The sequence below is a fragment of the Dermacentor silvarum genome, chromosome 1, assembly GCF_013339745.2.
Source record: "Dermacentor silvarum isolate Dsil-2018 chromosome 1, BIME_Dsil_1.4, whole genome shotgun sequence".
Taxonomy (NCBI): domain Eukaryota; kingdom Metazoa; phylum Arthropoda; class Arachnida; order Ixodida; family Ixodidae; genus Dermacentor; species Dermacentor silvarum.
In genome coordinates, this window is record NC_051154.1 from 228,269,732 (window position 1) to 228,296,643 (window position 26,912).

Here is a 26,912-nt window from a genome sequence, read left to right on the forward strand (position 1 = left end):
CCTGAAAGGGTAGGAAGTGATGACTGAAGAGCCTGATGATGATGATGACATTTTGGTATGGATTGGATTTCTTCATCCAGCCTGACAGAGCTTAAAGAACAGGATAGAAAAAAAGAGAAGATAACTGAAGGCAGTTGCAGGAAAGGCAGATTGGAAGGCCTTGATTGGTCATGCTACCTTTTGTTGGAAAGTGTACAAGTAGTAAGAAGAAAGCTAGAGGGGACTTCTAGCGAAAGCAAAAGCCCTTTGGTTTGATGTGAACTGGGAGGTCTTGCTTCTAGCATCCTGTGTTCTTCTGGCATTGCAGTGCATGTGTTTCGGTCACGTAGATGCATTATACTTCTTTTTTGTACATTGATTGTCAAGCAGAGACAAATGAATTACAAATTAATGAGGAGTACTTTTGTTGGTGGGACGTATTTCGAATTAATGAGCGTAGAAAGACGAAGACAGAGGGACACGTACACACAGCTCTGCTTGTGTGTACATGTCCTTCTGTCTTCATATTTTCGTGCTGATTAACTTACAAGTTAATGCTCATCTAGTCAGTGTTAGCAGGACATGACATGTCTACAAACGTCTGCTGCTAAAAGCTGCCGCAGCACAATGCTAAAAGTTCATTTGGAATGTAGATTTTTGTTTAAGGTTAGCTCTTGTCTTGAAACCTGTCATAAAGCACATGGAAGCCATACTGCATAAGCATTAAATAAACATTACGTACTTTCACAGTTTGTATTGTAGGGTATCTTTAGTCTGCGGCTATTTGACTAGGTATGCTCATAGCGTGGCTGCAACTTGAGTGCATATGAGAGCTGAGGCTGTGGCCATTTACTCGCCTGTTTTATGGAACTATGCGTAGTTGATCTGTGCCTCTCTATAATTTCAGGAATTTTGGAAAAAGCTTGGTGACATGGGTTTCATGGGTGTGACCGTCCCAGGTATGTTTTACGTGCCTTAGCACTGCCCTAGCTTTGTGTTTTTTAAGCTACAGAGTTTCCTAGAAGTGATTTTCTACACTTGCTTAAATTGAACATAATCAAATGCATGCATTCATTTGCGATAGAATCTGGTGTGACAAATTTCTTGAGGTTGTGGAAAATATTTTATTCATTTCAAGTTTGTTTTCAGAGAAGTTTTACAGTTCTGCCATTACATGACTAAGCACAGTTTTCATGGCATTGGAGCTAAAGGCAAAATAATGTGTGCCTGGTTTTGCTCTTAGCCCAAGAGCACAGTGAGCAACAGCAGTACGAGTATGCAAATGACATAATAAACTAGAACATTATAGTGAAGTCATCAGGATCGGAAAAAATCTGCAGTGCTATATTACTGGTATCTTTTCTCTAGCTGAAGTTCACCATTTTGCGTCTTTGTAACTCGGATAAATTTTTTTCAAGCATAATTGATTGATCCTCTTTCAAAACGCCACAGATTTGTTCTTTATTCAAACTCTCATTATGTTTCTGTTGCTCTGAAGTGACGAATTAATGTTGTCTGTACACTGTTTTCTTTTTTTCTGGTCTTGCCACAATTGTTTCGAGCTATTCAAGAAGCGTGTTATCGGTTGCTAGACAAAAGTGATTGTACGTTTGAGGCGAATAACAAAAATCTATAGTGAGAAAAACAAGGCGCTGCTCAATGAACATCGGTACTGTAGGCAGAATATATGTAAACAAATGCGTCAGGTTGTTGTGGTGCTCCTTGTGAGAATTTAAAACTAATTTATGCCTGAATATTGTGCATTTGAAAATATATTATTGACGTGTGCAAAAATTAATAGTGAATTGACGTTTCACTAATGTAAAACAATCAAATTTATGAAAACGCGAAACTGAAACCTTGGAACTTTTAGTTTCACACAGCACAGCGAAGGCTACAAATTATTCTGTAACTTTTGAATGGCACAAGTTAGAAGAATAATTCTTTTTGCAATTGATAGAGAAATGCATGGAGTTATCATCAAAAATAAAAGTGAAAAATGTCATTTGGGAAGAACCTTGGTATTTGTATTTCAACAATGGGATCGTACCTGAATATCTTGCCTGCTTATTTCCCGAGCCTGTAGTGTAACACAGAATGTTTATGATTCAGGCTGTTTGAGTCTTTCTGTTTCTTTGGCTATAGCTGTCTCAAGACTTCAAAGATCACACGTTACCAGTCTGATTGGTACTGGAATTTGCATGTTTGCAGCAAATGTATTTATTAAAAATCTAGTCGAAGTGCACATTTTAGTAAAGAGCACATTTAAAGTTAGCCTTTTGAGCATTGAAAAAGCAGCAAATTTGGAAAATTTTAGTATTTACAATACAGTGGAATCTCGATGATACGAATCTCACGGGGCCACGAAAAATATTCGTATTAGCCGAAATTCGCATCATCGAAACACAATTAAAGCTAGCTAAATTAAAGAGGACGCAGGGATCAGATCGCGAAAATCACGAGAAAAATAGATTTTTGAAAACCACGCGTTTCGGTATCTGCAACTCCTAATCTACGCTGTATCAAAATGGTTTGGCTGAAAATGCACTAAAAGTTGCCCGAAAAAGATTAATTCGTCGGTGCGCAGGGCAAGAAAACAGCTTTAAATCGCGCAAAATCACCGCAGTTCACGGAGACATATCTCGTATTTCCCGTCCCTAAGCGCCGCCATCTCGGTATCATTCGAAAGCTCAAAGTTTTGCTGTTCCGCTTCTCAATTAGTCCGTCGTCACCTCCATCTTGTAACAAACGCACAAACACAAAAGCGCGATTCTGCGATAGGTAGTCACACGGCCCGTCCGATGAAAGCGGGCCTCCGATTGGCTGCCGTGCTGAAAGGCATCTCTCCATTCATTGCTGCTGTGGCAGGGGCAAGATGGCAACCGCAGTTGTCTGCTTCGTAAACCATGCCCGGCGTCTTCACTTGACACGCAGAGTTCGGATTACTGAGAGCTCCCAGGTTAGTAATGGATCGTTGCTCATTAGAGAAGAAATTTTGGACGAAGCACGCCTTTCGAATACGGACGCGCAAGCCTCCTACGGCAAGAAAAATACGGCGATTAGTGGGAGAAGCGGAGGAGCACCCGCCTGAACGTGCCGCGCTATCTTGCACCGTGTGACTCCAGCAGCGAAACCGACAATCGCCCTGTGCCATCGGCACCGATAACGCAGTCAATGGAAGACCCGCCAACGGAGGCTTCCGCGCCACGGCGTACGGCTCGATAGAAATAGCTCGCTGCGACTAGGCAAAATGGCGCCAACACAAAGAACGCGGCCTAAAGCACAGCAGCCACTCCGTCCTATGGCACACGGAAAAGGAGAAAAAGCACAAAAGCTACAAAAACGCCACCGCTTCTAACTTTTCGCGCCCAGTCGCGGCCTCCGCGCTGTCCAGCGCCGCGTCCGCGCCTCCGCACAAAAAGAAAAAGGGAGAAAGCGCCTGACTGCGCGCTGTTCTCTTTCGTGGCTGTCGGTGGGGCGGCGTTTATTCGTATCAACCGACGCGGGTCGAAAATCAATTCGTAACAACTGTTCTCTAGCACGTTGCAAAGTAATGGGGCTCGGCCGGGACCACAGAAAAATTCGTATCATCCAGAAATTCGTATTAGCCGTGATCGTATCATCGAGATTCCACTGTAGTTAAAAATTTGTGGCTATTAGTGCATGTATGATACAGCATATTTTTGCAAATTTTCACAGTTAGTACTTAGTTCAGAAATAACCATTGTTTAACACTAAAGTATCAGCTTCACTGTACAATGTTTGTTGCCTATATGTTTCCGACAGCAGTTTGTCAACTCAGAACAAGTGTCTGTCACCTCATAGACATTGCCGGTGTTGTATTAAAGGTAATACGATGGTCACACAGGTACTTGATCCCGATCAGGTAGGATTGCGATCTAAAGTGCCTGTGTGACACCAGTATAAAACTGTGCTCTTCAAGCTATTCATCATTTGAAATTTGCCTTGGGAATAGCAGATGTTACTCCACATTTCATATGCACACTTCATGAGATCACAGTAAGCCTTAGTCGTCTTGTAACATTTCACTGACTAGGCTTTAGTCCATGCTTACTGTCCAAAAAAGCAATGAATGTACATATTTCCTCCATCTTTTCTTACAACTTAGAAGAGCAAAACACTGCCATAGCAGAATGACAATTTTTTGTTTGTGTTACACCTGTTTACATGTGGGGTCTGAAGTTACTTTTAAAGTGATACAAAGTCCTGGTGGCATAGGGCCTGGAGGAATGAGTTGCTTGAGACTGACCTCTGGTTATGACTTCATAATCTTTGCCTCTGTTCATTGCAGTGGAGTATGGTGGCCTTGGTGCAGGGTACTTGGACCACTGCATCATCAATGAGGAACTTAGCCGTGCTTGTGCTGGTATTGCACTCAGTTATGGTGCCCACTCCAACCTGTGCATCAATCAGATCTATCGTAATGGCACTGAGGAACAGAAAAGGAAGTATCTTCCAAAGGTCAGCATCATTCTCAGTGACAATATATAGACCTTTTCATCGGGTAAAGAGAAAAGGTCTGGCAACCAGTGTGGGGCGAGCCTCTCCTCCTTTGTCGATTGTGCGCGCCAGTACCATGCTGTGTGAATGTGTTGCCATCGCGTGGTCTGGAGTGATTTGGAGATGTCTTAACTCATTCAGTAAAATTACGTCATGTCTGCTCACACGAGATCATGGAAGAACCACTGTGTATCTTTGCTGCAGCAATATCTACAGAAAGTGGAAACTCTTGGCTGCGTGAATGTGTGGCATGTATCACCAGCTACGGCATGTTGTGTGGTTGGAAATCATAGCGTTTCCCACAATATTACCTAGAGGGAAATGTGGTGCCACCGTCTATGTGAATTTCTTAATGGGCACTGTGCCGTCATGGGAATGATGGTATATGGGTGTGAGAGGCTTGTGTTGGCTGGTGTTGATCGAGGCTTCGCCTAAATCGTGGATATGGCTGCACAGATTATGCAGTTCTTAAAATACAATCTTCATAAAAGGTTTTCATTCATCCGTATTACATCTTTCAGTGAAGTTTACTCACCTGCAGCGCTTAATGATGTGAAGAAAGGCAAGAACAGACAACAAACTGTTTCAATGCGAGCTGGTACTTTGTGGTCTGCCACTCCAACTTTAGTGGCTCGCTGATACTTTTTACGTTTTATCCAAGCAGAAGTCATCATGATTGAATAAAACAATATTGTTGTGCGATATTAAAGTTAAAACTGCATTTGATGTGCTGATTTAATAGAAAATAAATCATTGTGACAGATGGAATGGTGCTAGCCAGGTGCGTTTTCAAGGTGTCCGGCTTTCTGAGAATGATGCCAATCAGAAGCCATCACATCCCCGCATACCCATGCATACAACAGCGTCGCAGCGCCAGTTTTTCCTCTATACTCCATCTCACAAGCTGTTGTCAGCACTGTGGAGGCTACACGAATTCTTAACCAATAGGAAGGCCGAATGCCCCTCGAGATGTGCCCATCCGCGCCGCGTCATCTGCTCAGCGTCTGCTTGCCATCCTGTTACATTCTCCACGGTTGGTTGATTGACGCAAAAACTGTTTTGAAGCCGTAACCATAATGCTGTGTTTACATGCATGCGACAGCAGAGCTTCGCTTTACCTGTACGCTTTCTCTGCAGTTACCTCGCAGCCTCCTTAGCAAGTATAATAAGGATGAACGTCCTCATAAATATTCACCTGAGGAACGGAGTCTGTGCGGCGTCTATACTTAGCGTTTGCTCGCTAGCGTCATCCAGTACCATGCTAGAGCGGGGTAGTAAATTAATTACCCAGTGAACAATTAGGCCTTTATAGTGTTCTGCATCGTCAATGCATCACCAGTACTAATGCTGTGGCGCCATCTGCTAACTGGAAATGAAACCAGTTTTAAGGCTCGGCGCCGTGTCTGTAGTCCTAGCAGCGTAAAAACAAATAGCCGATCTCAATAACTATGACAAAACATACCTAATGCTTTGACCTCAGCTTGAGATCAGACTTCGGGATGAGGGATTTTGCCACTTGTTTCCTGCTGACAGGGCGGAGAGCCAGTAACAAGTGCTAATTCGGATCGAAGCAGCTGGTTGGCGCTGTGTGAGCGCTGCGATGTTGCTATAGGTGATCACGGTTAGGGTGACTATTACCGTATTTACTCGAATCTAGGCCGACTCCGATTCTAAGCCGACCCCCCAAAAGTTCGAAGTCAGAAAAAAAAAACTTACGTCAAATGTAGGCCGAACTGAAAAGGCAAGGACAGCATTCGCAAAATGAAACAGCATTTATTAAATTTGAACATGCCGAGCTCATTCTATGTCACCATCGCTGCTAGCCTCGTCGCTATCTTCCTTGCTGCTGACATCTTCAAACAGTGCGGTATATTCAGTACCATCAAGTGCATTAGAGATGCTGCATTTTTGGAAGGAGCGCATGATCCATGTTCCTGGGTAAATGTCATTTTTGTTGTGGCGCACGCAAAAAGCATCTCCCGTGGCCCCTTCCAACAACAGACCGATGCTGAAGTTCCACCCGGCTTGAACATTTGACGATGTCTCTACGGCTAGCACAACTACCGTATTTACTCGATTCTCACGCTTCCTCGATTGTAACGCGCACTCGTTTTCCGTGAGGAAAAAAAAAGTCCTTTAGAGTACCGCGCACCTCATGCTTTCAAACAGAAATACAACTTTTTGTCATTTGGAAAAATAGATTTCCTCCCGATGCACTGAAGTTGCGATGAATAAAAAAAGTCACAGTTTCGCCCGAAAGGCGATGCATCGAATGTGATAGCAAATTAGTAGACCGCTATTAACAAGCACGGTGTCACGCGCGCACAAGCAAACATGAACACATCTCGCTCGTTGACCGTGGAAACGAACTGTCAGAACGCTGGAGACGAAGCGCGCCTTCGTGCTAGCATGCCTCTTGCTTCAACGCGGCGAAAACACGGCGCACGGCGCACTTTCCACGTCGCAGATTGCTTTTAAGATAGGGCCAAGGCGATCGTATCGCCGGAGTGGATTGTCGCAGATTACGTCCTGCTTCTGTCCACTGAAACCATTCCGCATTGCTTTGCTGGTGAAAGTCCTCTCCTTCTGTTTGCGCCAGTCCCGCTCGCAAGTTTCGGATTCTCCGAACGCCCGTGATGCGGCCCGATTTCCGTCCGTCTCCGCACCGATGATCACTTTCCTTTTAAACACGGCATCATGATGAACTCGGTTCTTCATGCTGATAGATAGAGCAGACGCTGAGAACGTGAAGACAGACAGTAGACTATTGCCTAAGCACGTGTACTGCAGCACACGGAGGAAGCTTCCGCATGCTACGGTAGCTAGGCTCGATGCTCGTGCGAGGCGGCCATTTTCAAATGCCAACGCAGATTTAGGGTCATTTTGAAAGCGCGCGTTAAATTAGAGTAAATACAGTATTCATTTAGAAAGTGGCACTATAGGGCCCATTTGGTGCCATTACGATAATGCCACACCGTGCGCCGATGCTGCACCATACCGGTCTGCGCGTGCGCAGTACCGCGGCCCCAAGCGCTAGGGGGCCCTTACGCTTGCGTCCCCCTAATCTAAAACTCTCTACTACCGATACATGTACCGATACGACGCAGGTCAAAATGGCGACGTCGCTTGTGTACTTCAGTTGGCTACTGGCGTGGCTAGTAGCGGCTGCGATACTGACTTTTCTAAATGGCGCTAACTATGCACTGTATGTATCAGTTTCAGTTAAAATCTGGCGCGTTTTAAAATCCTCGAATCTAAGCCGACCCTAGAGTTTCGTATGTGATTATTTGAAAAAAACTATCGGCCTAGAGTCGAATAAATATGGTACGGTTACCGGCGGTAACTGCCACAGTAATTCTCGGGATACGACGCGCCTGCGCAAAGGTTCTAACATGTCACGCATCGCTGTACCATATCATGTAGCGAGCAAAAATAAAACTCTAGTGTAGCCAATAATCAGCCAGTTACACCCGGAACTATATACTGCTGCGCAAAGATATTGCCTGTGTACGCCTTGTACCTTTGGCAGTGCTGACAACAGCTTGTGAGATGGAGTATAGGTAATATTGTGACAAACTCGGTGGTTGGAATGCTGCGGCAACTGCGCTAATCTGCGCCGACTGGAATTTGTTGCTCGATACTGCTCCAAAAGTGTCTTTTTCACTTAAATTGCGCCACTGCTGCGCCACAACGTAGTTTCGGCGGTGTGAAAATTGGGAAGCTACCACGCATTACAAAACAAACTGTGGTGCCATTGCATTCATTGGCCACATTTCTTCAGGGTGTTACAGCCAGCGAGACTGGCGCTCTAACAGCTGACAGAATCGAATTGATTCCTATTTTTATACGCCAACCATGAGGCGTGCATGAGGCTACAATGAGTTGGGTGGCCATGCTAGCTTTGCGATGGCATGATCAACGCAGTAGTTTTACGCAGCGAGGGCTGATGCACGATGCAGGAATGCCGTAGCCGCTAAGCTGTCGTGGGCTCACCCTCACACGCTATCACTCGCACATACAGCATATGGCGCGCGGCGATGATGATATAACGCCCTTGGACTTTATACAGAACATCACGACGACGGCAGAAATGCGCCTGGGGTGTCCATATAATTGCCATCGCAATAAAAAGTGATCAGTGTCCACCGTACTTATTCATTTTGCTTTCTTGCAACTTTATTAGTTGCTCTGTATTACTTTTTTTTTTTTCAAGAGAATCTGAGGTTGTTGAATTTAGCATTCGGCGTTACAACCAAATGCATGGTGATCAGGTACTAGACCACGGTTCACGCTCTTCGTCAACTATGTTTTTGGTAAAGCTCATGGTAGAAAAGTTGAACGCGAACGAGCAAGTAGTCTAGCCCTACAAACCTTTCCTGCGAGTGCATATCAGTGGCGGAATAAAGAACATTACGTGCTTGCACCACCCTGATAGGGTTCGTAAAACGAAATTGAAATGTGCGGAATATCAAACCTACGAAGTAGTCCTTCCTTAATTGGAAAATAAAGGAAAACTAATTTCAGCTGCACTATTACATTACTTATATAAATAACAAAAGAGCCCCTCTTACCGTGAAAACGGGCTTCGTTAGCCAGAAGAGACGCAAAAACGAAAAACAGGAGGCGAGGGTTGCCTTGGATTTCCCGCCCCAGCTCACCGTTGGCATCATAGGTTTTGATGGCGACTGCTCGGGTCCAGATAACTTTTCTTCGGTGCAGTTGTACTACATTCTATCCTAGAATAGGGGAAGACAACAAAATGAAACTTCAAGAGCTTTTACAGGTCCACAACGGCCCAAGTACGAAAAAGCACTTTGAAATCTGTGACATCAAGCTAGCGCTGGTATCGCCACGCAAAATTTATTGAGAACTGCGACTCTCATTTGCTGTTCTAATAATCTGCTTAACACCAAGAAATTGAAGAGTGTTTCTATTTATAGTGTCCCTTCAATGTTCCTTGCGCAGTTTTGCACTGTGCGGCCGGTAGCATGTCACTGTTAATGCTCGCTGCTGCCGTCGTAGCTTGCGGTGGTGAATCACTTATTTTGCTTCTAGTTTTCAGGAGTAAATGATTATGTAAACTCAAGAGAACACTAAACTATATTTGGTTTTTCTCCATTCCCTTTCGTGGAAGGCTTATGTTTTAAATTCTAGGGTTTTACGTGCCAAAACCACGATCTAATTTTGAGGCACGCCTCTGGATTAATTTTGACCACTTGGGGATCTTTAAAGTGCACCCAATGCATGGTACACTGGCGTTTCTGCATTTCGCGCCCATCGAAATACAGTATAGACCACTTATAACGTAACCGCTTATAGTGCAGGACCGGATATAGTGCGGTCTTCTCAGACTCCTGTTAATTTTCCCATAGCACTCCATGTATACACGTATCGCTTATAGTGCAGTTGTGGGAAACGAAATACCGGTTACAGTGCGGCTGCCTGGGAGTACGGAAGTCAGCAGAGAGGGCTAACGCACCCCTCAAATGGGTGCCCCAAGGAATGCTCGAGGAAGAAAGACGAAGTGGAGGAGAAGGGCACGTGGTGCGAACGAACAGCCAGTGCGGCTGAAACCAGAATCTTGAGTCCGAGTCGTGAAATATCACGGCGTGCATAGCAAGCGAGGGCCACGAAACTGCCAATCCCAGCCAGCGCTCGCTGCACGAGAACGGCAGTAAACAAAACTTCAGGCAGTGCGCGGCGCCGGCACGGTGAAGGGCGCACGCGCGTTTGAGGGAGGAATGTGGCAGGGAAGCGGATTTCGCCTCGGCAACTCCGCCGCTTCGGTGGCTCCCCCTGCCCTCCCTCACTTTCAACTGTCACCGTGCGCACCCGCCGCCGTGCAGGCGCCGCCGCTCCATCCGGCCCGGCGCCAGCTCCCCGAAGTTTCGTTTTCTGCCGTTATCGGGAAGCGGGCGTTTGCCGGCGTGGGCAGTTTCGTTGGCCGGCCTGGGACAGCGCCACTGCTTCCCTCTGCGCCGTAGCCGCAGCGTGCAAGGTCAACACGTGACTAGTAGAAAGTCGAGGAAGCATAAAGGAGAAAGTAGGGTTCACAGCCATTTTCTACGCGTGGCTACGGTGGCGTAGCTGAGACGTCGGCATGTACACGCATGCGCCGGTGCAACGCAGAATCGGCGACCTTGCCATTTGAGAGAGGGTGAAATTTCCGCCGCATTTTTTTTCTTTTTGTTTGTTTGCGCGCGACATTGAGGGGTCTCTCCTAAGCTTTTACTCTATGGCAGTGCCGCGTGTTTTGGTTCGAATTAACGAGATTCGACTGTAAATTGAATGCAAACGTTCTAGCCGCATTCCTCGACTGTCGCATACGCGTGGCGGCTCGGTGCACATGTTTTGCATAAGTGCGGGCCTTGAAAATTGTTGCTTTGGTTATAGTGCGGTACCGCTTATAGTGTAGATATTCGTGACTCCGGCGACTTAACGTTATAAGCGTTCTACACTGTACGGCCACCGCCGCCAGGATTCGATCCCGCGAACTTGTGCTTAGCAGTGCAATGTCGTAGCCGCTAAGTAACCACGACAGGTTGGAAGGCTTAGACCTGCTCGAAACACAGCAGTAGGTGCTCCGAAATTAGAATTTGCCTACTCCAATGGCTGCTTCAAAATGCCGAAGGGATTCTCGCCACTGTTAACTCTATTTTGCAAACTATTTCAGCTATTGGTTCCCACTTGACGAACAGCAGTGGCATCTATCGATTTCTTTATTCTGTTATATTTGCAGCATAAATAGAAAAAACTGCACCATCAGATCGCTTGGTGTGGTAACTGAAATAACTGTACTTATGTTCAGCTAACTCAATGGAAACCCAAAACATCTAAGCACCAATCATGAGCATACTTGGTTTCAGCCACCAGTATCGTTCTCACGCATTTGAAATCTACAGTGAAATACATTTGGCTTTCTGTATGAGGCCGATGGTGTGACTCAACACAGCAGTCACTGCGATTGACAAAGCAAGATATGACACGTAAGCTTGTGCTTCAGCACTGGCATTTTGAGATGTAAAGCAGTAATAACCAATGGACACGGCATAAAAAGAATGTGACAGCTCTTAGTGATGACACAATTGCCCCAAACCAGGTGGGTGCGTCTAGGAGAATGGACCGAGCAAAAAAAAAAAAATTTTTTTTTTGCCTTGCCGCTTATATGGCATGCTGTTTTTACTAACCAAAACTATTTTATTTGGGTGCAAACCATGTCTAACGAAGTAGTCGAGCAATGTATCTACAAATAATTGTTTGTATGCTTGCCCTATGAAACAGCAGAACAGCACCCCCGTTGTTACTATTGTCTCGTGTGTTTCTTGAACTGCTCAGACTAAACAACAGTGTAGGCAGACTAATTGCAAATGTTTCAATAAGGGCACATTTGTAAAATGAATGTGTATAAATAGGCATTTGATGTCTGAGGCTGATGGTGTAGGTTATAACAAATGTGCACTTATTGCACTGGGTGCTCTGTCCTCATCGGCAGCAGAAATTTCGGCCATGTCCAGTTAAATCACTTTAATAAACCTCACAGAATCCTTTCCTACGTAGGAGACATCATGTCATACAAGTAGACTGCACCAGCCCAAAAACAACCACCAGCAACTGCCGCCGAGCATATACACCACGGAGAATTCGCCCAAGCCAGCAAAAAGCGAAACCAGCCTGCTCATAAATGGTGCCACCGCATACGCAATATGGTGGCACACTGGAATAAAATCTATACAATGGTTATTTCAGTAGTAATGCACTCTGTTATCTTTCTCATTGGCATTATTTCAGGCATTCTCGCATTGCAGCCCTTCTCTCGTTACCTTTGCCACATAATGACTACATCTGAGCGTGGGAATGTTCAGTATTGAAGGAGCTATTCCTATTGAGCTCTCAGTTGGTAGAAAAGAATGTAGTCACTAAAGTTGTTGTAAACATCATAGCTAATCGACAAACCAAATTTAATATGAGAAAGGGAGTCAAATGAATGTGCTTGTGTCCTGATCTTCAGTGTGATTGATTCAGTTTGATGCTATTGTGAATAGAGTTAGGCAGGTTCTTGTGATCCTAGTACTTATTCTGCTTATGATATCCCGTTCAGATGAAATGTGTGCATGCAAAGGTGAAAAGCAAAACTCTGATGGAAATATTAATAGATTTAAAATGTGTTGCATACATATTGAAACACTTCTGATTACCCCTGTGCTGCAAGTTTGAGTAATATAATAGAAAGTATTATAGTAAAACGAGCTGGAAGGTGAATATCTGTGTGTATGATCATGGCGTCAGTCTGTCTTCATGTAGGAAGTTCACTTCTTTTATTGTTTTTCACAATGTTTAACATCAGGTGTATTTTTAAAGTGGCTGGATAGTTGCTTTCCAAGGATACCAAACGTGAAATAGTTGATGTTCTGATACCTGATGTTCCTGTAGGGTTCTTGCTTGGAGTCCGCATTCTGTAACCTTGACAAAACTCATTGAAGATTAGAAAATTCTTAATCCGTTCTGCAGCTGTATGCTTTTCATGATTCTTAAGATGCCAGAAATGTGGTGAAGCTAAATTTTCAATGGACAGAATTAATTGCTGCTTGAAGGAGATACGTAGAAATACCCCATAGTCTACATTGCCCATAAGCCATAATGGAAAATTGGTGGCTGCTTTGCTTGCTAATTCTTGTAGGTTTGTTCATTTGAAAATGAAGTCTTTTCAGCAAAACTGCTATTTTGTTCTTGTGTGTGGCCAAATTTACCATCCACCTTTAGCATGACTAGAGTGTGTATGTGCTGCAATGTAGCAGCAAGTGCAGGAAACATTTTGGTGAGCATTGGTGGCTTAGAGAAGATGATGCATAAGGCATGGGGAGCCTGCAACAATATGGCCTGGATGAGAAGTTAATGCCAGTGCAATGGCAATGATGTGCTGCTTGTACCAGCGTTTTGAACCAAATCATTGCGGGCCACAATGGTTTTCAGTTACAGTCGGGAAACCTGACTAGCAATGCTGCAGGGCATTGCCAAAGGACAGCATGAAAATGGGTGCTGAAGAATTTGTCGTGACCACTGTTCACTGACATTAACCAAATATAGAACGCTGCAGATGTATCAGCGTTATGTTGCATGCCAGACGGCTGGCATGCAACATTTAAAAATTTGTAGCACTCATTAATTCCTTGTAGTACAAAGGCTTGTAGTGTAAAACTGTAAAACTTGCTCAGTGGCCAGAACAAAACATGAAGCAGAGTCGAACGCTCGCACACTGTAATACAAGTAGCATGGCATATTCTATTGCTCCGTTTCATGCAAGGCCCTGTATAGGCACATCCCTCCGTGACATTTGTGCTGGTTTCTCTGGAGTCATCTGCCAGAAGAGCAAGGGCACCTGTCAGTTGAAAGCGATAGCAAGGTTTAGAGTTGCGCTCGAGCTCTTCGGATTGATGGTGCTTTAACAATACGCAGAGGTGACAAGTTGGTGCGACGCAGCACGTGGTACAACTGCTGCTGCATAGCAGAAACTCGGATGCCATGCGCCTCACAATGCTGGCACAATAAGGAACGCTAGCAGCGGCATTGCAGGCGTCGCACCTGGATGGTACACGAAAGGAGACTGTCGGCTTTTGCCAGCACCCACTGAAAGGATTTGATAGTTTTAGCTTTACATTTACTGTCCATTCTGCTCAGACCACTGTATTCACCACTGTGTGGTATGCATACAGCTGCTCAGCAGGAACGCAAATGCATGTGTGCACAACGATCATGCCAGCAGTGCTAGGCAGAATGCTGCTCTGGCTCTGCTGCAGAGCCGATTGAGCAGAGTGTGACAGTGCATCCACTTGGCTCCTTCATTTTTGCAACCAAACGCACTGCTTGTCTTTGGAAACTTTCAAACTGCCAGTGCGCGGGCCGCACACACACCATTGATACCCAGACAGCACGAAATCGTTGGCGCTGCTGATGGTGTGAACGTGCACCGAGTGTCCGTATAATTGAACAAGATGACCATTGTAGCAGATTCAAGATGGATGCTTGCACTACATTCCCCCAGAATGTGATCAGTTTTATTCACATGGGCAAGCAAAATACAGCAGACTCCTCTTACATTACACTCTCATCAATGTTGCAATGACAGCATGTTTGCAGACAGTATTATCTAATGGGAGGAATCGTAATCAGAACTGGTTTTGGCACGTTAAACCCCAGAAAAAAGAAAAACTCAATTGACATGGTGCAGGTAACATGTTTTGAACTTTTGGTCCTTAGTCCTTATCGTCCCTAGCCTCATTTGTGTTTAGAGCTTCAGACCCTTGATGCACTTGCCTGTTCAGTCAAAGCTTTTAGCTTGATTGTAGAATTGATGTTGTAGGAGGGACAAAATCCTGACCAGGAGGCTTCTTCCAATGCAAAACAAAATTCATTACCATGACTAATGCACAGGAAAGCATTTCAGCTCTTGTAGTGTGTGTGCCTACCATTGTGGTGGCTCAGTGCCTGCCCTTTTGTTTTTCAGTGCTCATGAGGTGATGCTACAGTACTCTGCAAAAAGTGGATTGGGTTGCATAGACTTTAAGGCAACATTGAACTTTTTAATTATACTTGTGTAGAAATTTTCAGTGTTTAAGGACAGTAAGTCACGTGATGTGCTTTGCTTTGCAGCTGATAAGTGGAGAGTATGTGGGATCACTAGCCATGAGTGAAGCTGGTTCTGGATCCGATGTGGCATCTATGAGTCTCACCGCTGTGAAGGATGGTAAGCATTTATTGTTTGCCTTACCTGTGGCTCAGTCTCCATCATCACAAGTCTGGCCTGTGCTTATTCATGCTTCAGATCTTTCATCGGCTGACTAATCCTGAGAAAGCATACATCTTAGGCATGTGTGAATAGTGTATTTGGAGTTCCTGGCCAATTCAAAGTGAATAGTGATTTAGGGTGAATATTTTCTAATTGAATATAGAATAGCTGTTTTGCAGAAAAGTGGCTACAAACTCATATGCATAGGAATTACTGCATATTGGAATTAAAGACTTGTTCTGTGGAAGGATGAGACCAACATTTAGTACTGCAGAACTCGTTAACTAAATGTCAAAGATAAAAAGAGGTTAATGAATAGCAAAGCGTGGTGTAGCTGCCTTTGTGCATGTAGCAATTTAATGAGAACACGAAAGTAAAAAATTTACAAAAGAAAAATGTAGGCTATTGCACTGACTAGAGGAAGTGTAAACAGAAGATAGTGCCATACCATTGCTTTTATTCTGGTTAGACGTCTTGGTTACATTTTGTCAATGTTAATTGGTATAAGTAATGCAATGAAGTGGTTTCGTCTTGTGCAGACTGCGTCAGCTACTTGTTAGAAAGAGGATGTGCGCATGTTTTAGGGCGACCCAACTTGCTACAAAATGTGGTGCTCCCTTCTGTTGTGTGTTTTCTGTTTTTTTTTTTTTAATTTTGAGGAAAGTTGCAAATTTCTTACCCTGCAACGCACCTGCAGTGAGCTACAACAGTGTCACCAGTGGGTTTAGCATACTACGCCATCTTTATGTAAGCGCTGGTCTTCATCGGTGGCATTCAGGCTGCTTGAACAAGACCGACTTCTTGATCGCTAGTGCTCAAACTGAGCATAATGTTCTTTACGTAACATTCTTTAAGCGCCCAGTCACGACGTGCCTGACACACAGTCGCAGTTGTAGAGTGCAGATAACTCCGCATGTGGTCACTGGCGTTCCAGCATCGCGAACTGTGGAGTCTAGCCCCTATACAAAAAAAGAAATGGAATGGAGTCTTCTTTGATAGTTTTAGCAGAGCCTAAGGCTGCTTAACAAACAAAATATACTGAATGGCAAGTGCTCAATCTCACCGACACAAGTAGCAATGAGGCGACAACGGGGAATGCTTTCCACACTAAACTCCCAGTATCTCAAATGCTTCCGCAGGCCTATGGCAGGGGGCGCTCACTTTTTTGCATATTGTCAATTGCTAAAGTAACCATTTCAAAATGCATGCTAAAGGGAGCACAGCTTCTTGTTTGTTTTAGGGTTTGTTTACAAGTCACCTCCGTATGTCATGAAAATCTGAGGTAGTTGTCACAAACTCCTGTCACATGCACCGATCAGACTGGTCCAGAGGTCGCAAGCTACACAATGACCGTGTCTCGCTGAAACCTGGATGCACGCTGCATAAACAATTCTTTCTGCTTTCACTTTGCGCTTCTCTGCATTTTGCATGGGATAATTAGCAGGGTTGTGCGAACGCCGAATAGTAAATTTCAAATTGAATATTGAATCGAATCAAGAAAGAAAGTCTCGAATATTGAATATCAGGACATTTTTCACAAAATTGGATGCTTACAAATTCTGGGCAAGGAAATACAGTGCTGCACATGCTTGGAAGTCTCCTAGAATTGCATAAGAAGAGTCTAGCCAGCTATCAGTAACATAGTTACATAGAACTCAAGATATACAGTACGGACTACTCTTATTAAAGAGAACACAAAATTAGAATGCCAGCACTGATTACAGCTCAGTTCTTATATATGGAGGTCTGGAAATTTTTTTTTATCAGTAGAATTTCTGTTGAATAAAATCAAGTGCTTTTTTTTTATTTCTCTGAAACTAATGAATTAGTGATGCTCTGTTGTACTGAATACCAATAAGGTTCTCAGTTTAATAGTGGACCTGTGTTTTGTGGCAATCTTTTATTTATTCCACAGAAAGTATTGCTTTCCAGTTTTTCTCCAAAATGCAGAAGGGCTATCCCAACTTTACGACAGGTGGGTTATTGTAAGGCCAATCTGCGCGACAGATAAACGGACCGCGCATCATGTGAGTCACGTTGCTGGCACCTAACAGAAAGGAGCAGGCGCCGTCTGCTCCATTTCATTGTCAAGCGCGCCGTGATTTGCCACTATCAAACATTCTACAATCTGCTGGGTCACGGCAAGTTCGCAAGACGCCGGATGAAGCAGCGCTGATTAGGCTTAATGGCCTAGATAGTGTGGCTGTGATGAAAATTCACTGCTGGCCGATATCGTAACGGGCCACAAGCAGTCGCGGAAGGCTTGCCGCTAGTAGGTTTACATGGGTGGCTGGTCATGTGATCGGTCCCGAGGTCATGCGTGCGGCTTAGATTGACGGCTGTTGAAGCAGCTTGAAGTTCGTTGCCGCATATTCAACACGATATGCGTGCCTGTCAGTGGCTAATCGGCCCGATCTTCGCACTTTACGAAATACGCTCTGTGTATGTTGCCGTTTCCTCTGTCCGTGTCGTTTTATCATTTCGATCGGTCCTGTTGGCCCTGGCGAACCTTGTACCAACAGAGGCAGCCCTGGCCGATGCAGTGCACATGACTTGTGGCACTGCGCGGGTCTCTATGCCGAATATATTTAATATTCGAAAAAATTGAATAGTAAATATTCGATTCGCGAATCGAATTATTCAAACCATCGCTATTTGATTTGATTCGGTGATATTCGATATTCGCACACCCCTAATAATAACCTTGGTCCCCTGCTGTTGTAATTGTACCTCTGAACTCGTGGCTCACACCCACTTTGGGGGATTGGCTATCGCTTCTGTTGGAACATGCACCGCGCTTCATTCTTCTCACCTTGTCTTCCCTATTAACCCATCATCTAAAGCTTTCGACAAGGCTAACACAATGCGGCTTCGACTACTGCACCGACCCACACATCACTGATATCATGTGACGCCCCCCTCCCTCCCCCCATTATTGTGACGTACAGAGATGACTTGTAAACATACCCTATGCCAAAAAATTTGGCATGCTTTTTTCAATTCGTCACATTAAAATATGTTATAATTCATTATTTGTTGCACGTTCGAGGAATTGAGGTGTCATACCGTGATTACGGAGTTGATGGCTATCTAATAGAGCAAAAAAAGTGAGGGAAAAATTTTGTGCCAGTCCTTTACGAACTTGTAACAAGTGGAGTTGCAGAATTTTAATGTAATTTTTTTGCTGCTTAAAGATTGTTCTTAAGTAGGAGTATGACAATATCATACAAGAGCACTCAAATTGAATGCAGCTCAATCTCGATATGGACACGCGTACATTGTTTATCTTTTTCTGGTGGCTGCATTTCACTGGCTAACCGCTGTTGCATCACTCGATGCAAAGCGTGCCTTCATGTATCTGAACTTTCTCGAATGTTGTCGCTGATTCTGTAGCGAAAGAATCTTGTCTAATAATATTGCCTGCATGACACTGATACTAGTGGGGTACATTCTAAAATGTACGCGAACGCCAGCAATTGAGCTGGAATGTACAATGGGTCATGTATAGTAAATAGCTGATTCAATTCAACCCGTAGATCAAATTTTGACGACTTACAACTGTGCTTGCCGCTACCGCTGTACTTTGAAAAGCTGCTCATTTTGCTAGGTACAAGTTCGTCTACTAAGGAGTTACATTTTTAACAAGCATTTTTGGCAGTTATATGCTTCACTGTCACTACCATGTGACATCTGTTGGAGGCGTCAATCTTGGAATAGCAAAATTTCAAATTGAGATAATTTTTTTATTTTCCTACCTAGATCTTTCAAATGACTACCTTTTTACCGTAAAGTGATTGTATGTGACAGTCTCAATTGAACAAGGTCCTTGTGCATTGTGTGCACACACCAGAGCATTCGCAATAAGAAAAAAAAGAAACTCGGCTCTGATAGATTTTATCCTTTGTATGTGTGGTTCCATGTAGTATAAATGTAGCTGCATTGCCTGAACTTGAGGTTTATGTTTCAGGTGACCACTACATCCTAAATGGCACGAAGTTCTGGATCACGAATGGTGCGCTTGCTGATGTTGTGTTCGTCTACGCCCGCACGAATCCACTTGCAGATAAGCCCCAACATGGCATTAGTGCATTCATAGTTGAAAAGGTGAGGGAATTATGAGTGCGTTCTGTGGTATATTTATTACTTAACCAGTGTGGATATTATTGTCATGAGAGTTTGGTACCTCAGTGATATTGTCATGAATCAGTAAAAGACCTTCTGATGGTACTCAGTCTCATAATAATCCAGCAGTGTGAGGGTAATTTATGTAGTTTGCTTTGATGTAGGAGACTGCTCATTAGTAGAGACCGAATGTTTAGGCGCTAAAAAATTCTGTTTTCGGCACCTATAACAGGCACTAAAGCTGTCATTTAAAGGGGCCCTGAAACACTTTTTGAACATAGTTAGAAAACGTTGCTGATCTGTAGAAGAGGCTCCTGTGAACATGTGAGCCAAATAGTATTGCGGCTGCATGCAGCAGGGAATTTACAATACCATGTGAAAAACAGTGAAAAATCGCTTGCTCTCGCTTCCACAATGTCATCGTGCAGCGTAATTGCAAGCAGCTGGACCCACCAACAGCTATTGGCTGATTTCGTGATTTATGAGAACATTCTCAGTAATATTATGATTTCTAATTTTGAGTTAAGTAAATTAAGCATATATATGTCGGTGATCTCGGAAAGACGGAAAAGTCATTTCATCTTTGCACTACCGGTCTACACATGACAGTTGTGCATAGCTGCGTCTGCTGTGCATGGCCTCTGAGATAGCAGTGGCGTGCTGTGCAAGCATGGTCTACCGCGGCTACCACGAGGTGCTGCGACGAGTCCTCTCGTTGGCAAGACACTCGACTTTTGGGTGGGCCATTGCCCCCTTGGCTTCTCCCCTGTGTAGCTTCCAGCGCGCTAGCACAAACGAAAGGAGAAATTCCCGCATTAGTGTGATAACTCCGCTTGTACTTGAAAGATTTGAAAAAATTTTGCAACATGAGATTCATGAGACAGCATCCTTTAATAGTGAGGCCATTCTATGATTGCCTAGTTAGAAAAGTATTTCAGAGCCCCTTTAAGGCATATACAGGTTCCAAATACTGTCCTTTAGGCATGTATAGGCTCAATTAATAAGAACTTCCGATGTGCATCTTAGGATAAATTATGTTTTTCTAAGGAACACAGCCCACTAAACCCTGGTATCGTGATATTCATTTTTTTTTCTCGATAAAACAGAACGAGGCAAGTTGTGTAGGTTACAAGATTTATCTAATATCTAATGTGACTAGACACCACAAGAAATGTTGTGAAAGCAGTGACAAAAAAGCACCATCTAAAAAGTTTCAGGGTTCATGTAGTGCTTTCTTGTTTTATACAGTCAAACCTTGATATGACAACCCTCAATTTAGTGAAATTCGTGCTGTACTGAACCATTTTCATTTCCCGATCTTAGTTTCATTGAAAACCGTGTATATTTTTTCTCGCGATCTAATGAAGTAATTTCATGACATGGTTTCGATTTAACAAAGTTTTTGGCCATTTTAGTAAATCCAGCAAAACACTATAAAAATGTTTGCTGACGTAAACGTGCGCTTGTCTTCTCTCTCCTCCTCGCGCGCATCCATTTGTGGTCCACCCATCTGAGGTAATCTCTTTGAGGCAAGTGCGAAGACCGAGCCGAGACGGTTGGTGCCTTGAGTCACGTTGGGTTCCCACGCGTGTAGTGTTGGCGGCCGCATAATCTCAAGTTTCCGAGACATGTGCGAAGTGTTCTCTCGCGTTGTGAAAGCGAGTTTGGGATTATCAAGTGAGATCTGTTTATGCTTGCCCGAGCGCACGTGATGCTGATAAAACTACAAACATAACTTTGTGTAGTTGTCTCGTTGCTATCGCCATCAATGCTCCACCTTTCTGGCAAAACTGTTGCTTTTTTTTTTCTCAGGACGATTATTTGTATATTTTTTGGTGATCGAGGTGTCTTACCCCACATCATCCCCCAGCTCGCACGTTGTGCTTAGCTGAATCTGCAGAAACCACTGCTGCATTGGCAACATGGTAGACATGGCTAGCGCGCCGGAGCTAATTTCCCGCGCAAACCGTGCTTCGCCCTCACGGGTGTCAAGTCACTGCGCAAGCATACGTCACCAGGACGCGGCCTGATTGGCCTCCTGAGTGGTGGCCCCTGGGCGCCCCTCTCCATCCGAGCTTGCTTCCGCTAAATGCTTCATTGCCGCGGCAGATGCTCACAGGCCCACAACGAATTGGTTACATGGGACCTTTGCTCCTGAGACTTGTTCTCACGCTTGGTGGCCCGTTACCCGGTTAGCCCTAGCGCAGTGGGCGCACATACTCAATCGGTCTGGTAGTGAGGCTTTGCTCGTAAGCACTGTGACTGTAGCACTGTTCTGTGTTTTAGGTTAATAAACCTATGTTTGTTGGCGATCTTACTCCGGAGCCTTCTCTGTGCCATGTCGGAGAGTCGACGAACCCATCCGTAGCACTAACATTTGTGGGTTGCGGAGTGGAGGAGTGTTGTGCCCTTTCCGGACCATCACTTGTAGGGTGAGCCTTGTGCAAACCCTTTTCCACACTTTTTGCACATTTGTTTTTTATTTGTAGGTGTCGGCTGCTAGCACTAAGCGCGGCCAGCCATGGCATCCAAGATTTACGACGTTACGTAGCGCGATCTGCGCCGCACATGCTGCTGCTCATAACTGCTATGTCCTTGCCCGACCTTCTTGCGATTTAGTTATAAGTGCTTACTGGCAAGATACTGTACACCAAGTATACTTTGGGAATTTGTGAAGTTGTTTTTATAGCTGGAACTATAACACCTCGAATTAACGAAATTCGCAATTTAACCAAGTTTTCTGCGGCAAGTACAACTTGAGGTTTGACTGTATTTGTTGCTGAGTATATTAGTTTGGGGGGGGGGGGGGGGTATGCAGAAAAGGAACAGATTTCATATTGACCGAAGTTAGCGGCACATACTTGTGCTTCAGAATATTTAATGGTCCAATGCCCTCTGGAATTGTAGAATGCTCGTCAGTCAGAACCTTTCACAGTTCTTTCAGTAGCGAAAGCCAGTGATATTTATCTGAGATGGGTTGAAGCTTCGAACTAATTACTCTCAGCAACAGGTGCAATGCGGATTGTGGTGAACATTTTCTGAACGTTCTAAATGAGCTCCACATCCTGGTCAGAGTTGCGCCCGAGCATTCAACTTTCTGTATACTGTTGGCTAAGAGCACGAAGTGAGCGCACAAGTACGCTAGGCCACTTCAAGTGTATTGCAGCAGAGGGCACTTTGAGCTCGTCTCACAGCGATACTCTTGTCTGCTGCAAAGCTGTTAATAACAGCTTTTACACCGGCAAAGTGTTCGTTAAATAATTCGCTGCCTTCAGCCAAGTTCTCCTGGGGATTACAGCATTACAATATAGATGAGACTAAAGCAAAACACAGAAAAAGGCATTTTTAAGCCCTGAAAGTTCACTATAGGTGCCAGCATCTAAACAGGCATTTATAGGCACAATAAAGGTGCCACTAAAATGTTTCTAGACCCATAGTTCATGCTTATATACTAAATAGGCATGATAAGGACATGAGGGGAAAATAGGCATTTTACCTAAAGTTCCGGTCTCTACTCATTATTGAACAAAAGAGTCATAGATGGTGAGGAACATGTGGCACGATGACATGTCCATCTACATGGTCATTCTCCCAATGGTCTGACACCAGCTGTGGCTGCCATTTCAGTGCTGCAACATTGTGAAACTCAGTATAGATTGCAATGTAGGATAACTTCAATGGGACGTGGTTTTGATTGATTGTTACATTCTTCAAGGTTAATTCAGGAGAGACAGATGACAGAATGGCTTTTAAAACATTTTAAGCCATTATTATTGCAGGCAGTGCTGTGAAATGGAGATTCACAAAAGGAGATTTTGTGCGATATGCATTTTCCACTCTTGCCTGCATGCACTATCGCAGCTGAGTGTCATTAGGTACTCCGTTCTGGTGTGCGTGCATGGGATGTTTTGGTACATATATCCTGAACAGTGTGGCTTAAGACATGCTCTACTAGTTTAGCCCCTGTAGAAACTGTGGACTAACTAGATTTTTCTGCACTGCACCTCCCCTCCCTCGAGGATGAGCCAAGCTCATTCATGCTAAAAAGATTGTAGCCAAAAGCTAGCAGCTTCATGCATGTATACATTCATGCTCGTTCATGTATACATTGGTTCAATAATGTGTCCACAGAATATCCAACAAAAACAAAGAGTTAGAAAGCGTGATATATGCCGGGCAAAAGGACTGATAACCCGCAATGGGGACCTCAATATCACATCGTCACTGTTGTGCATTGGTCCGAGTTGCAGCAGAAAATAGGCACAATGCATAAGGTTCTCCACAGTCTGTCAGAAAAAAAAACCTTCTCGGAGATTTACAGTGCAGAAATGGATTTTTTTCTTCTTTAATATCAAGATTCTCATAGTGAGTGCATTGTTGTCTTGTCCACAGTGGGGAATCAGCATGAAAAAGATACCCTTTTCACTAACGGAATTTTAATGTAGAAATGTGAAAAATGTCAGTAAAATTCCTTAAGCCAGTGTGTTGTTACATTTGTCGAGTTTTTGCAGAAAGCACTTTATCAACTATAATGCTCAAAGTGAAACTTGTTGCACCGAAACTGGTGCATTTCTTTCATCTTTCTCGCATTTTTGCTCAAGTGTTAACACTCTGAGGCCAACTCCATGTATGAATTCTCTCAATGGATTGGTCTACATTGTTGCAAGTTGTATACTGTGCAAGCTGAGTATGAAATTCTATGCTGCAAGCAACAAAATCTTTCCGTATACCTCGCTCCAGAACACTCCTGGCTTCAGCGTAGGGCAGCAGCTGGACAAGTTGGGAATGCGTGGCTCTCCTACATCTGAACTCGTTTTTGAGGACTGCAAGATTCCTGGTGCGGAACCCACTTACTTACTACTTTGTTGTGGTTGCTGCTGCTGTGACGCAGTGTTCTGTGTGCGAGCTCCTTTGGTGCATTGTTGTGCAAAAGTGCAATGACATGTAAAGTTTTGCTCTTCAGTTCCACCTCATGGTAGTTCCAACCTCATGGTAGTCTGATTGGTTTGCACAAATTCACATTCTTTGAATATGTAATTATGAAAGTTTATTCCTTTGTGTGTCTACCAGATTATGTTTTGGCCCTGTTGTGACCATTGGTTTTTTTGTGTTGTTGATAAATAGAGTAGCAAAGCTGTTGAAGAAAGAAAGAAGACTTTTTAGCAGAGCGTATTGAGTGATTCGCCTCCTTGCAGGCGTGCATCGTGTTAGCTGATTACCAATCATGTTGTGATAAAACATTCTGAGAGGGCCGTGATGCATTGCAATGAGTGGCAAGATGTGCCCAAGCTGATGCATCTGTGTTTGCACAGTGAGGTTGCGTGGACATGCATCATTGTAGTAGATTGGTTTGTCAGACCTAAAGACACCTGACAGGTTTTCTTCATCACCTGCATTTCCCTTTGTTGCTCTGAATAGTGTTCTAGCTATTTGCAGATTTCTGTCTCTTGCCAAGTGGAGGTTGGCTTTTCTTCGCAGCTTAGTCAACTCCTGATTGAACTTACCACCTTTTGAAGCACAGGATGGGGGAGGTTGTAATCTTGTTATAACATAAAAGGATGTGAAACAATATAACGTAATGATACAACAGGAAAGGGCATCAGAAGAAAGAACCATCGGTGTTCAGGCTTTCCAAAAACTGGGTTACATCTGTCGAGGTCTTAGCAGTGAATGGATCGTGGAACTCAACTGCATTAAGGTACCTAGTAAACAACAGCTACCGTTTCGCTGCCAGGCATCCTGCTCACTAATAATACACCTAAAAGGTATATCTGGCTTATCGGTCTTTACCCTGAAAAACACCAATAGAGGGGCAGGCTTAGAGACACTGACTGCTTTGGACAATTTGGCGAGGTGATGTTATTTACGCAGTGAGATGGCCCTGGCCTTTACCTTGTTGACGTAGGTCTTGACTGGGAGGAACTTCAGTAAGGTAAATACTTGGGCCAGTTGGTGTAGCATAACTCAGATTTCGGAAGACTGCCGCTTAGACAAAGCACAAGGAAAAAGTCAGCGTAAGGTGTGTATCCTCCTATTTCTTGTACGTCATCTAGCACTGGTCTTCCAAAATCCAGTCTGGGAAGAAGTTCTGTGATTGCTTGCATTGCTTCACTGCATCATCTCACTGCATCACTAAATGGTGGTAATTGCATTCTTGATATAACGCAAGGTGCTTTCTCAGGCAGGTGATTTGGAGAAAAACAACAGTGGGTGTGCTCTTGTTATGTTTGTGCAAATACGGTTACAGTAAAACCCCGGTGATACGAACCCGGCAGGTACGAATTTCGGTGTGATACGAATTCGTAACATTCCCCGGCCGAAATACAGTGCTCACAATACGAAAAAAATCGGCTGTTCCGAACGTGTTGCCGCGCCGCTACGGATCATACGAACGCGTGAGCAATAGTGGCGGTGGCCGAGCCAGCGGGGCCACCAGCACAGACAAGCCGGCACAGTGGGATCTGGGCGGGATCCATAGTCGCCAAGCAACCGACTATGTCACGCGGCTGCGCAATCTCTCATTGGTCCCCACGTCGAGCGGACCGGACCACATCACAGCCTAGCCGATGCTTAGCGAGAAATCAGACGAGGACCAATGCTGCAACGACGACCGCGGCGCAGCCCCGACGGCCAAAACGCTTCCTGCACTCGACTGGCTCAGGCGCTCAGTGGCATGCGAAAACATTCGCAAGATCACGTGCGCGCACTTATACGCCTTTCAGAAGTAGATAGTTGACGATTTGGACAAAAAGAAAACGTCCCGTTGATACGTTTTTCAAAGGACCGTGAAAAAAAAAGAGAGGAAAAAAAAAAGCCGCAGTTTCGTCCGAAAGGTAAAGCAACGAAAACGCAGCAGCAGTACCGAGCGAATTGACCTTTGTGCTGTCTCTCGCTTCAACGCGAACTAAACGTCGAAGAAGGCACAGCGCATACGAAGCTACTGGCACTAGGCGCACTTTGTCAACATCGCAGATCATTTTGACGATAAGGTCTGCGCGGGCGCGCACTATGCGCACATCGCAGATCGATTTTCAGGATATGGCAGTAACGGCACTCGCGCGGGTGCGTCGTATCTGCAACGTGCCGGTCGCTTGTTGCAATGTACAAGCTGGCTGCACAGATAAATTTACGTGACCGCCACATTCAAACGCAACGTAACATGCCGGTACATTATAGATTGGCGAAGTATCACGGGGAACGCCCCGTTATTCGAACGCGAAAGCATTTACGATGGTTAATTCGAACATACCGCGCACCGACAATGCTCTCAGCAGCGTGCCAAATCACGTGGCGGCGCCTCCGACCGGCATTGCTCCGACGCCACCAGAGTGCAAAAGCTTAGGTGAAACCCCTCAACGCCACGTGGAAAAAAAAAAAGAAAGAACCGCAGCGTCACGCCAAGGTCGCCGTTTCTGCGTGGCGCTGGAACACGCGTGTACGTGCCGACGTCTCAGCCAACGCTGCGGCTGCAGCGCAGAGGGAAGCAACGGCGGAGGCCAGTTCAGCC

The 26,912-nt window shown here is 44.6% G+C and overlaps 1 pseudogene; it reads left to right on the forward strand.

The window, feature by feature from the left end:
* Positions 1 to 19: 19 nt before the first annotated feature.
* The window catches only part of LOC119437529 (isovaleryl-CoA dehydrogenase, mitochondrial-like), a 43,318-nt pseudogene continuing 16,425 nt past the window's right edge, over positions 20 to 26,912 (forward strand).